This window comes from Mesoplodon densirostris, unplaced genomic scaffold (genome assembly GCF_025265405.1).
Source record: "Mesoplodon densirostris isolate mMesDen1 unplaced genomic scaffold, mMesDen1 primary haplotype scaffold_44, whole genome shotgun sequence".
In the NCBI taxonomy this organism is placed as follows: Eukaryota; Metazoa; Chordata; class Mammalia; order Artiodactyla; family Ziphiidae; genus Mesoplodon; species Mesoplodon densirostris.
The window spans coordinates 4877909-4891553 of NW_026778198.1; positions in this window are offsets into that span (position 1 = coordinate 4877909).

Consider the following 13645-nt stretch of genomic DNA (forward strand, 5'->3'; position numbering starts at 1 on the left):
GGAGCTTTGTGATGACAAAGGTCATGGAGCATTTTGATGACCAGCGTGTGGTGCATTGTTATGAGTAGGGCAGGGAGCATTTTGATGACAGGGTCATGCAGCAATTTGATGAAAAGTGCAATGGAACATTTTGATGACAGGGGTTAGAGAACACTGTGATTCCAGGGGTCATGGAGCTTTGGGATGAAAAGGGTCATGGAGCATTTTGATGACAGTGGTTATGGAACATTGTGATGTCAGGGGTCATGGAACATTGTGCTGATAAGGGGATGTAGCATTGTGAATACAGGGGTCATGGAACATTGTGATAACAGGGTTGAGGGAGGAATGTGATGACTAGTGATGGAACATTGTGATATCTCATGTGAGAGAGCATTTGGATGAGAAGTGCATGGAGCATTGTGATTGCAGGTGTCTTGGAACATTGCGATGAAAAGGCATGGATCATTGTGATGATAAAGGCATGGAGCCTTGTCATGACAGGGTTCATGGAGCATACTGACGACAAGTGTCAGGGAGCATTGTGATGAAAAGTGTATTGAGCATCGTGATGACAAAGATCATGGAGCATTGTGATGATAAGACCATGGATAATTGTGATGATGAGCGTCATGGGGTGCTGTGATGATAAGTTTTATGGAACATTGTGATCACAAGGGTTTGTAGCATTATGATGTCAGAGGTCATGGAGAATATTAATTTCATTGTGATGACAAAAGACTGAAGTATTATGATGATGGGCATCGTGCACTGTGATGACAGGGTTCAGGGAGCATTGAGATGAAAAGGGGCATGGAGCATTGTGATGACCAGGGTCATGGAGCATTGTGCTGAGAAAGGAATAGATCATTGTGATGACAAGGGTCAAAGACCATTGTGATGAAAAGTTCATGGAGCATTGGGGTTAAAAAGGTCACAGAGACTGTTGATGGTGAGGGCATGGACCACTGTGATGACAAAGTTCATGAAGCATTGTGATGACTGGAGTAACGGAGCATTGTGATGACAGGGGTCATGGAGCATTGTGATAACAAGGGCATGGAGCATTGTGATGACAAGGGCATGGAACATTGGTCTAATCACTTTCATGGTTTGTTGCGATGACTTTTGGAATGGCCTATTGTGATGACAAGGGCATGGAGCATTGTGATGACCAGGTCATGCAGTATTGTGAAGATAAGTGTCAGGGAGCATTGTGATGACATATGTAATGGCCCATTGTGATGACAATGGCATGTAGCACTGTGATGCCAAGTGTCATGGAGGATTCTGATTACAAAGGTAATGGAGCATTGTGATGACAAGGGTCCGGGAGCATTCTGATGACAAGCTTGTGGAGTATTTTGATGACAATGGTATGGAACATTGTGATGAAAATGGCATGGGCATTGTGATGAAAAAGGCATGGAGCCTTTTCGTGATGGGTTTCAAGGAGCATTCTGATGACAAGTGTCAGGGAGCGTTGTGATCACAAGTGTATTGAGAATTGTGATGACAATGGTCATGGAGCATTGTGATGAAAAGGGCATGGAGTATTGTGATGACAGGCATCATGGAGCGTTGTGATGACAAGTGTTATGGAACAATGTGATCACAAGGGTTTGGAGCATTGTGATGACAGAGGTCATGGATAATTTTGATTTCAAGGAGCATGGAGCATTGTGATGACAAGGGCATGAAGCAATGTGATCCCAAGGTTGATGGAGGATTGTGATGACAATGGTAATGGAGTATTGTGATGACAAGCGCATAGAGGATTGTAATGACAAGGTCATTTAGCATTTTGCTGACAAAGACATGGAGCATTGTGATGACAATGGCATGGAGCATTGTGATGCCAAGTGTCATGGAGTATTCTGATGACAGTGGTAATGGAGCATTGTGATGACAATGGCTTGGAGCATTGTGATGACAAGGGTCAGGGAGCATTGTGCTGACAAGTGCATGGAGAATTGTGATGACAAGGGTCATGGACCATTCTGATAACAAGCCTGTGGTGTATTTTGATGACAATGGCATGCAGCATTGGGATGAAAACGGCAAGTGGCTTTGTGATGAAAAAGACATGGAGCCTTTTTGTGACAGGGTTCAAGGAGCATTCTGACGACAAGTGTCAGCGAGCATTGTGATGACAAGTTTATTGAGAATTTTGATGACAAAGGTCATGGAGCCTTGTGATGAGACGACCATGGATCATTGTGATGATGAGCGTCATGGGGTGTTGTGATGATAAGAGTTATGCAACATTGTGATCACCAGGATTTTGAGCATTGTGATGACAGAGGTCATGGAGCATTTTGATTTGATTGTGATGACAATTGCCTGAAGCATTATGATGATGGGCATTGTTCATTGTGCTGACAGGGTTCATAGGAGCATTGAGATGAAAAGGGGCATGGAGCATTGTGATTACAGGGGTCTTAGTGCTTTGTGATGACAAGTGCAGGGAGCATTGTGATGAGAAGTCCATGGAACATTCTGATGACATGCGTCATGGAGCTTTGGATGGCAAGGGCATGGAGCATTGTGATTACAGGGGTCTTGGAGCATTGTGATGAAAACGGCATGGATCATTGTGATGAAAAAGGCATGGAGCCTTGTCATGACAGGGTTCATGGAGCATACTGACGACAAGTGTCAGGGAGCACTGTAATGAAAAGTGTATTGAGAATTGTGATGACAAAGGGCATGGAGAATTGTGATGAAAAGTGTATGGAATATTGTGATGACAGGCATCTTGGAGCGTTGTGAGGACAAGTGTTATGGAACATTGTGATCACAAGGGTTTGGAGCATTGTGATGACAGAGGTCATGGATCATTTTGATTTCAAGGAGCATGGAGCATTGTGATGACAAGGGCATGAAGCAATGTGATCCCAAGGTTCATGGAGGATTGTGATGACAATGGTAATCGAGTATTGTGATGACAATCGCATAGAGCATTGTAATGACAAGGTCATGTAGCATTTTGCTGACAAAGGCATGGAGCATTGTGATGACAGGTGTCATGGAGCACTGTGATGACGGGCGTCACAGAGCACTGTGAATACAGGGGTCATGGAACATTGGGATGACAAGGGCATGGATCATTGTGATGACAAGGGTCATGGAGCATTGGGCTGAAAATGTTCATGGAGTATTGTGATGACAGGGGTCATGGAGCATTGTGATTACAGGGGTCTTGGAGCATTGTGATGACAAGAGTCCCAGATCATTGTGTTGTCAGGTGTCATGGAGTGTTGTGATGACAGTGGTCATGGAGCATTGTGATGATATTGGTCATGGAGCATTGTGATGAGAAGGTCATGGAGCATTGGGCTGAAAATGTTCATGGAGTATTGTGATGACAGGAGTCATGGAGCATTGTGATGACAAGGGAATGGAGCATGGTGATGACAAGGTCTTGGAGCATTGTGATGAGTTGACCATGGAGACTTGTGATGACAAATATCATGGAGCCTTCTGATGAAAAGGGGCATGGAGCATTGTGATTACGAGTGTCTTGGAGCATTGTGATGACAAGGGCATGGAGCATTGTGAGGAGAAGGCCATGGAACATTCTGATGACATGCTTCATGGAGCTCTGTGATGACAAGGGCATGGAGCATTGTGATTACATGGGTCTTGGAGCATTGTGATGACAATGGTCATTGAGTCTTGTGATCACAAGGCCGTGGAACATTGTGATGGCAGGGGTCATGGAGCATTGTTGACAGTGGTAATGGAGCATTGTGATGAGAAGTGCATTGAGCATTGGTCTGAAATATTTCATGGATTATTGTGATGACAGTGGGCATGGCACATTGTGATGACAAGGGCACGGTACACTGTGATACATGGGTGATGGAGGAATATAATGACAAGAACATGGAGCATTGTGATGAGAAGGGCATCGAGCATTGTGATGACAAGTGTCATGGAGCTTTGTGATGACAAGTGCATGGGGCAATGTGATGAGAGGGTTCATGGAGCATTGTGATGTCCATGGCATGGAGCATTGTGATGCCAAGGGTCATGGAGCTTAGTGATGACCATTGTCATGGAGCATTTTGATGACAAGTGTGTGGTGCATTGTGATGAGAAGGGCAGGGAGCATTTTGATGACAGGGTCATGCAGCAATTTGATGAAAAGTGTAATGTAATATTTTGATGAAAGGGTTATAGAACATTGTGATGCCAGGGGTCATAGAGCTTTGGGATGAAAATGGTCATGGAGCATTTTGATGACAGGGGTTATGGAACATTGTGATGTCAGGGGTCATGGAAAATTGTGCTGATAAGGGGATGTAGCATTGTGATGACAGGGGTCATGGAACATTGTGATAACAGGGGTGAGGAAGGATTGTGATGACAAGTGATGGAACATTGTGATATCTCATGTGAGAGAGCATTTGGATGAGAAGTGCATGGAGCATTGTGATTACAAGGTTTATGGAGCATAGCGATGACAAGGTTGTGGATCATTGTGATGAAAAGCACATGGCACATTGTGATGACAAGGGTCATGGAGCATTGTTCTGAAAAAGGCATGGAGCCTTGTGATGACAAGGGCCACGGAGAATTGTGATGAAAAGTTCATGGAGCATTGTGGTTACAAAGGTCACAGAGCCTTGCGATGATGCAGGCATGGACCGTTGTGATGACAAACGTTATGAAGCATTGTGATGACTGGAGTCACGGAGCATTGTGATGACAAGGGTCATGGAGCATTGTGATGACAAGGGCATGGAACATTGTGATGACAGGGGCATGGAGCATTGCTCTGACAAATTTAATAGATTATTGTGATGACATTGGACATGGTGCATTGTGATGACAAGGGCATGGAGCATTGTGATGACAAGGGCATGGAGTATTGTGAAAACAGGTGTAAGGGGGCATTGTGATGACATATGTCATGGTCAATTTCAAAGACAATGGCATGGAGCATTGTGATGCCAAATGTCATGGTCCATTGCGATGACAGGGGCATGAACCATTGTGATTACATGGGTCTTGGAGAATTGTGATGACAAAGGTCATGGAGCATTGTGATGAGAAATCCATGGAGCCTTCTGATGACATGTCATATGGAGCATTCTGATGAAAAGGGGCATGGAGCATTCTGATTACAGGGGTCTTGGAACATTGTGATAACAAGGGCAAGGAGCATTGGTCTAATAAGTTTCATGGATTATTGTGATGAGAGTTGGAATGGCACATTGTGATGACAAGGGCATGGAGCATTGTGATGACCAGGTTATGCAGTATTGTGAAGAGAGGTGTCAGGGAGCATTGTGATGACATATGTAATGGCCCATTGTGATGACAATGGCATGGAGCATTGTGATGCCAAGTGTCATGGAGGATTCTGATGACAAAGGTAATGGAGCATTGTGATGACAATGGCTTGGAGCATTGTGATGATAAGGGTCAGGGAGCATTTTGCTGACAAGTGCACGGAGAATTGTGATGACAAGCGTCATGGAGCATTCTGATGACAAGCTTGTGGAGTATTTTGATGACAATGGCATGGAGCACTGGGAGGAAAACGGCATGTGGATTTGTGATGAAAATGGCATGGAGCCTTTTCGTGACACAGTTCAAGGAGCATTCTGACGACAAGTGTCAGGGAGCAATTTGATGACAAGTGTATGGAGAATTGTGATGACAAAGTTCATGGAGCATTGTGATGAAAAGGGCATCGAGTATTGTGATGACAGGCATCATGGAGCGTTGTGAGGACAAGTGTTATTGAACATTTTGATCACAAGGGTTTGGAGCATTGTGATGACTGAGGTCATGGATCATTTTGATTTCAAGGAGCATGGAGCATTTTGATGACAAGGGCCTGAAGCAATGTGATCCCAAGGTTCCTGGAGGATTGTGATGACAATGGTAATGGAGTATTGTGATGACAATCGCATAGAGCATTGTAATGACAAGGTCAGGTAGCATTTTGCTGACAAAGGCATGGAGCACTGTGATGACAGATGTCATGGAGCACTGTGATTACAAGCGTCATGGAACATTGGGATGACAAGTGCATGGATCATTGTGATGACAAGGGTCATGGAGCATTGGGCTGAAAATGTACATGGAGTATTGTGATGACAGGGGTCATGGAGCATTGTGATGACAAGGTCATGGAGCATTGTTATGACAGGGGCATGGAGCATTGGTCTTACAAGTTTCATAGATTATTGTGATGACAGTGGACATGGTGCATTGTGATGACAAGGTCCTGGAGCATTGTGATGAGAAAACCATGGAGCCTTGCGATGACAAGTCTCATGGAGCATACTGATGAAAAGGGGCATGGGGCATTCTGATTACAGGGGTCTTAAACATTGTGATAACAAGAGCATGGAGCAATGTGATGACAAGGGCATGGAGCATTCGTCTAATAAGTTTCATGGATTATTGTGATGACAGTTGGAATGGCGCATTATGAAGACAAGAGCATTGAGCATTGTGATGACCAGATCATGCAGTATTGTGAAGAGAGGTGTCAGGGAGCATTGTGATTACATATGTAATGGCCCATTGTGATGACAATGGCTTGGAGCATTGTGATTCCAAGTGTCATGGAGGATTCTAATGACAAAGGTAATGGAGCATTGTGATGACAATGGCTTGGATCATTGTGATGACAAGGGTCAGGGAGCATTGTGCTGACAAGTGCATGGAGAATTGTGATGACAAGGGTCATGGAGCATTCTGATGACAAGCTTGTGTAGTATTTTGATGACAATGGCATGGAGCTTTGGGATGAAAACAGCATGGGGCTTTGTGATGAAAAAGGCATGGAGCCTTTTCGTCACAGGGTTCAAGGTGCATTCTGACGACAAGTGTCAGGGAGCATTGTGATGACAAGTGTATTGAGAATTGTGATGACAAAGGTCATGGAGCATTGTGATGAGAAGACCATGGATAATTGTGATGATGAGCGTCATGGGGTGTTGTGATGATAAGTGTTTTGCAACATTGTGATCACCAGGGTTTGGAGCATTGTGATGACAGAGGTCATGGAGCATTTTGATTTCACTGTGATGACAATAGCCTGAAGCATTATGATGATGGGCATGGTGCATTGTTATGACAGTGTTCATAGAGCATTGAGATGAAAAGGGGCATGGAGCATTGTGATTACAGGGGTCTTGGAGCATTGTGATGACAAGGGCATGGAGCATTGTGATGAGAAGTGCATGGAACATTCTGATGATATGCATCATGGAGCTTTGTGATGACAAGGGCAAGGAGCATTATGATTACAGGGGTCTTGGAGCACTGTGATGAAAAGGGCATGGATCATTGTGATGAAAAAGGCATTGAGCCTTGTCATGACAGAGTTCATGGAGCATACTGACGACAAGTGTCAGGGAGCATTGTGATGAAAAGAGTATTGAGAATTGTGATGACAAAGGTCATGGAGCCTTGTGATGAGAAGACCATGGATAATAGTGATGATTAGCGTCATGGGGTTTTGTGATGATAAGTGTTATGCAACATTGTGATCACCAGGGTTTGGAGCATTGTGATGACAGAGGTCATGGAGCATTTTGATTTCATTGTGATGACAATAGCCTGAAGCATTATGATGATGGGCATTGTTCATTGTGATGACAGGGTTCATGGAGCATTGTGATGAAAAGGGGCATGGAGCATTGTGATTACAGGGGTTTGGAGCATTGTGATGAGAAGGGTCATGGAGCCTTGTGATGTGAGGGGTCATGGAGCATTGTGATGACCAGGGAATGGAGCATGGTGATGACAAGGTCTTGGAGCATTGTGATGAGATGACCATGGAGACTTGTGATGACAAGTCTCATGGAGCATTCTGATGAAAAGGGGCATGGAGCATTGTGATTACAAGGGTATGGAGCATTGTGATGACAAGGGCATCGAGCATTGTGAAGAGAAGGCCATGGAACATTGTGATAGCAGGGGTCATGGAGCATTGTTGATAGAGGTAATGGAGTATTGTGATAAGAAGGGCATTGAGCATTGGTCTGAAATATTTCATGGATTATTGTGATGAGAGTGGGCATGGAGCATTTTGATGACAAGGGCACGGTACACTGTGATACATGGGTCATGGAGGATTGTAATGACAAGGACATGGAGCATTATGATGAGAAGGGCATCTAGCATTGTGATGACAAGTGTCATGGAGATTTGTGATGACAAGAACATGGAGCAATGTGAAGAGAGGTTTCATGGAGCATTGTGATGACAATGACATGGAGCATTGTGATGCCAAGGGTCATGGAGCTTTGTGATGACAAAAGTCATGGAGCATTTTGATTTCACTGTGATGACAATAGCCTGAAGCATTATGATGATGGGCATGGTGCATTGTTATGACAGTGTTCATGGAGCATTGAGATGAAAAGGGGCATGGAGCATTGTGATTACATGGGTCTTGGAGCATTGTGATGACAAGGGCATGGAGCATTGTGATGAGAAGTGCATGGAACATTCTGATGATATGCATCATGGAGCTTTGTGATGACAAGGGCAAGGAGCATTATGATTACAGTGGTCTTGGAGCACTGTGATGAAAAGGGCATGGATCATTGTGATGAAAAAGGCATGGAGCCTTGTCATGACAAAGTTCATGGAGCATACTGACGACAAGTGTCAGGGAGCATTGTGATGACAAGGGAATGGAGCATGGTGATGACAAGGTCTTGAAGCATTGTGATGAGTTGACCATGGAGACTTGTGATGACAAATATCATGGAGCCTTCTGATGAAAAGGGGCATGGAGCATTGTGATTACGAGTGTCTTGGAGCACTGTGATGACAAGGGCATGGAACATTGTGAGGAGATGGCCATGGAACATTCTGATGACATGTGTCATGGAGCTTTGTGATGACAAGGTCATGGAGCATTGTGATTACATGGGTCTTGGAGCATTGTGATGACAATGGTCATGGAGCCTTGTGATCACAAGGCCGTGGAACATTGTGATGGCAGGGGGCATGGAGCATTGTTGATAGAGGTAATGGAGCATTGTGATGAGAAGGGCATTGAGCATTGGTCTGAAATGTTTCATGGATTATTTTGATGAGAGTGGGCATGGAGCATTGTGATGACAAGGGCACGGTACACTGTGATACATGGGTCATGGAGGATTGTAATGACAAGGACTTGGAGCATTATGATGAGAAGGGCATCGAGCATTGTGATGACAAGTGTCATGGAGATTTGTGATGACAAGGGCATGGAGCAATGTGAAGAGGGTTTCATGGAGCATTGTGATGACAATGACATGGAGCATTGTGATGCCAAGGGTCATGGAGCTTTGTGATGACAAAGGTCATGGAGCAATTTGATGACCAGCGTGTGGTGCATTGTTATGAGTAGGGCAGGGAGCATTTTGATGACAGGGTCATGCAGCAATTTGATGAAAAGTGCAATGGAACATTTTGATGACAGTGGTTATAGAACACTGTGATTCCAGGGGTCATGGAGCTTTGGGATGAAAAGGGTCATGGAGCATTTTGATGACATCGGTTATGGAACATTGTGATGTCAGGGGTCATGGAACATTGTGCTGATAAGGGGATGTAGCATTGTGATAACAGGGGTCATGGAACATTGTGATAACAGGGTTGAGGGAGGAATGTGATGACTAGTGATGGAACATTGTGATATCTCATGTGAGAGAGCATTTTGATGAGAAGTGCATGGAGCATTGTGATTGCAGGGGTCTTGGAGCATTGCGATGAAAAGGCATGGATCATTGTGATGATAAAGGCATAGAGGCTTGTCATGACAGGGTTCATGGAGCATACTGACGACAAGTGTCAGGGAGCATTGTGATGAAAAGTGTATTGAGCATCGTGATGACAAAGATCATGGAGCATTGTGATGATAAGACCATGGATAATTCTGATGATGAGCCTCATGGGGTGCTGTGATGATAAGTTTTATGGAACATTGTGATCACAAGGGTTTGTAGCATTATGATGTCAGAGGTCATGGAGAATATTAATTTCATTGTGATGACAATAGACTGAAGTATTATGATGATGGGCATCGTGCACTGTGATGACAGGGTTCAGCGAGCATTGAGATGAAAAGGGGCATGGAGCATTGTGATGACCAGGGTCATGGAGCATTGTGCTGAGAAAGGCATAGAGCATTGTGATGACAAGGGTCAAAGAGCATTGTGATGAAAAGTTCATGGAGCATTGGGGTTAAAAAGGTCACAGAGACTGTTGATGGTGAGGGCATGGACCACTGTGATGACAAAGTTCATGAAGCATTGTGATGACTGGAGTAACGGAGCATTGTGATGACAGGGGTCATGGAGCATTGTGATAACAAGGGCATGGAGCATTGTGATGACAAGGGCATGGAACATTGGTCTAATAACTTTCATGGTTTATTGCGATGACAGTTGGAATGGCCTATTGTGATAACAAGGGCATGGAGCATTGTGATGACCAGGTCATGCAGTATTGTGAAGATAAGTGTCAGGGAGCATTGTGATGACATATGTAATGGCCCATTGTGATGACAATGGCATGTATCACTGTGATGCCAAGTGTCATGGAGGATTCTGATGAGAAACGTAATGGAGCATTGTGATGACAAGGGTCCGGGAGCATTCTGATGACAAGCTTGTGGAGTATTTTGATGACAATTGTATGGAACATTGTGATGAAAATGGCATGGGGCATTGTGATGAAAAAAGCATGGAGCCTTTTCGTGATGGGTTTCAAGGAGCATTCTGATGACAAGTGTCAGGGAGCATTGTGATCACAAGTGTATTGAGAATTGTGATGACAAAGGTCATGGAGCATTGTGATGAAAAGGGCATGGAGTATTGTGATGACAGGCATCATGGAGCGTTGTGATGACAAGTGTTATGGAACAATGTGATCACAAGGGTTTGGAGCATTGTGATGACAGAGGTCATGGATAATTTTGATTTCAAGGAGCATGGAGCATTGTGATGACAAGGGCATGAAGCAATGTGATCCCAAGGTTGATGGAGGATTGTGATGACAATGGAAATGGAGTATTGTGATGACAAGCGCATAGAGGATTGTAATGACAAGGTCATTTAGCATTTTGCTGACAAAGACATGGAGCATTGTGATGACAATGGCATGGAGCATTGTGATGCCAAGTGTCATGGAGGATTCTGATGACAGTGGTAATGGAGCATTGTGATGACAATGGCTTGGAGCATTGTGATGACAAGGGTCAGGGAGCATTGTGCTGACAAGTGCATGGAGAATTGTGATGACAAGGGTCATGGAGCATTCTGATAACAAGCCTGTGGTGTATTTTGATGACAATGGCATGCAGCATTGGGATGAAAACGGCATGTGGCTTTGTGATGAAAAAGACATGGAGCCTTTTTGTGACAGGGTTCAAGGAGCATTCTGACGACAAGTGTCAGCGAGCATTGTGATGACAAGTTTATTGAGAATTTTGATGACAAAGGTCATGGAGCCTTGTGATGAGACGACCATGGATCATTGTGATGATGAGCGTCATGGGGTGTTGTGATGATAAGAGTTATGCAACATTGTGATCACCAGGATTTTGAGCATTGTGATGACAGAGGTCATGGAGCATTTTGATTTGATTGTGATGACAATTGCCTGAAGCATTATGATGATGGGCATTGTTCATTGTGCTGACAGGGTTCATAGGAGCATTGAGATGAAAAGGGGCATGGAGCATTATGATTACAGGGGTCTTAGTGCTTTGTGATGACAAGAGCAGGGAGCATTGTGATGAGAAGTCCATGGAACATTCTGATGACATGCGTCATGGAGCTTTGGATGGCAAGGGCATGGAGCATTGTGATTACAGGGGTCTTGGAGCATTGGGATGAAAACGGCATGGATCATTGTGATGAAAAAGGCATGGAGCCTTGTCATGACAGGGTTCATGGAGCATACTGACGACAAGTGTCAGGGAGCACTGTAATGAAAAGTGTATTGAGAATTGTGATGACAAAGGGCATGGAGAATTGTGATGAAAAGTGTATGGAATATTGTGATGACAGGCATCTTGGAGCGTTGTGAGGACAAGTGTTATGGAACATTGTGATCACAAGGGTTTGGAGCATTGTGATGACAGAGGTCATGGATCATTTTGATTTCAAGGAGCATGGAGCATTGTGATGACAAGGGCATGAAGCAATGTGATCCCAAGGTTCATGGAGGATTGTGATGACAATGGTAATCGAGTATTGTGATGACAATCGCATAGAGCATTGTAATGACAAGGTCATGTAGCATTTTGCTGACAAAGGCATGGAGCATTGTGATGACAGGTGTCATGGAGCACTGTGATGACAAGCGTCATGGAGCACTGTGAATACAGGGGTCATGGAACATTGGGATGACAAGGGCATGGATCATTGTGATGACAAGGGTCATGGAGCATTGGGCTGAAAATGTTCATGGAGTATTGTGATGACAGGGGTCATGGAGCATTGTGATTACAGGGGTCTTGGAGCATTGTGATGACAAGAGTCCCGGATCATTGTGTTGTCAGGTGTCATGGAGTGTTGTGATGACAGTGGTCATGGAGCATTGTGATGATATTGGTCATGGAGCATTGTGATGAGAAGGTCATGGAGCATTGGGCTGAAAATATTCATGGAGTATTGTGATGACAGGAGTCATGGAGCATGGTGATGACAAGGGAATGGAGCATGGTGATGACAAGGTCTTGGAGCATTGTGATGAGTTGACCATGGAGACTTGTGATGACAAATATCATGGAGCCTTCTGATGAAAAGGGGCATGGAGCATTGTGATTACGAGTGTCTTGGAGCATTGTGATGACAAGGGCATGGAGCATTGTGTGGAGAAGGCCATGGAACATTCTGATGACATGCATCATGGAGCTCTGTGAAGACAAGGGCATGGAGCATTGTGATGACAATGGTCATTTTGTCTTGTGATCACAAGGCCGTGGAACATTGTGATGGCAGGGGTCATGGAGCCTTGTTGACAGTGGTAATGGAGCATTGTGATGAGAAGTGCATTGAGCATTGGTCTGAAATGTTTCATGGCTTATTGTGATGACAGTGGGCATGGCGCATTGTGATGACAAGGGCACGGTACACTGTGATACATGGGTGATGGAGGATTGTAATGACAAGGACATGGAGCATTGTGATGAGAAGGGCATCGAGCATTGTGATGACAAGTGTCATGGAGCTTTGTGATGACATGTGCATGGAGCAATATGATGAGAGGGTTCATGGAGCATTGTGATGTCCATGGCATGGAGCATTGTGATGCCAAGGGTCATGGAGCTTAGTGATGACCATGGTCATGGAGCATTTTGATGACAAGTGTGTGGTGCATTGTGATGAGAAGGGCAGGGAGCATTTTGATGACAGGGTCATGAAGCAATTTGATGAAAAGTGTAATGTAATATTTTGATGACAGGGGTTATAGAACATTGTGATGCCAGGGGTCATAGAGCTTTGGGATGAAAATGGTCATGGAGCATTTTGATGACAGGGGTTATGGAACATTGTGATGTCAGGGGTCATGGAATATTGTGCTGATAAGGGGATGTAGCATTGTGATGACAGGGGTCATGGAACATTGTGATAACAGGGGTGAGGGTGGATTGTGATGACAAGTGATGGAACATTGTGATATCTCATGTGAG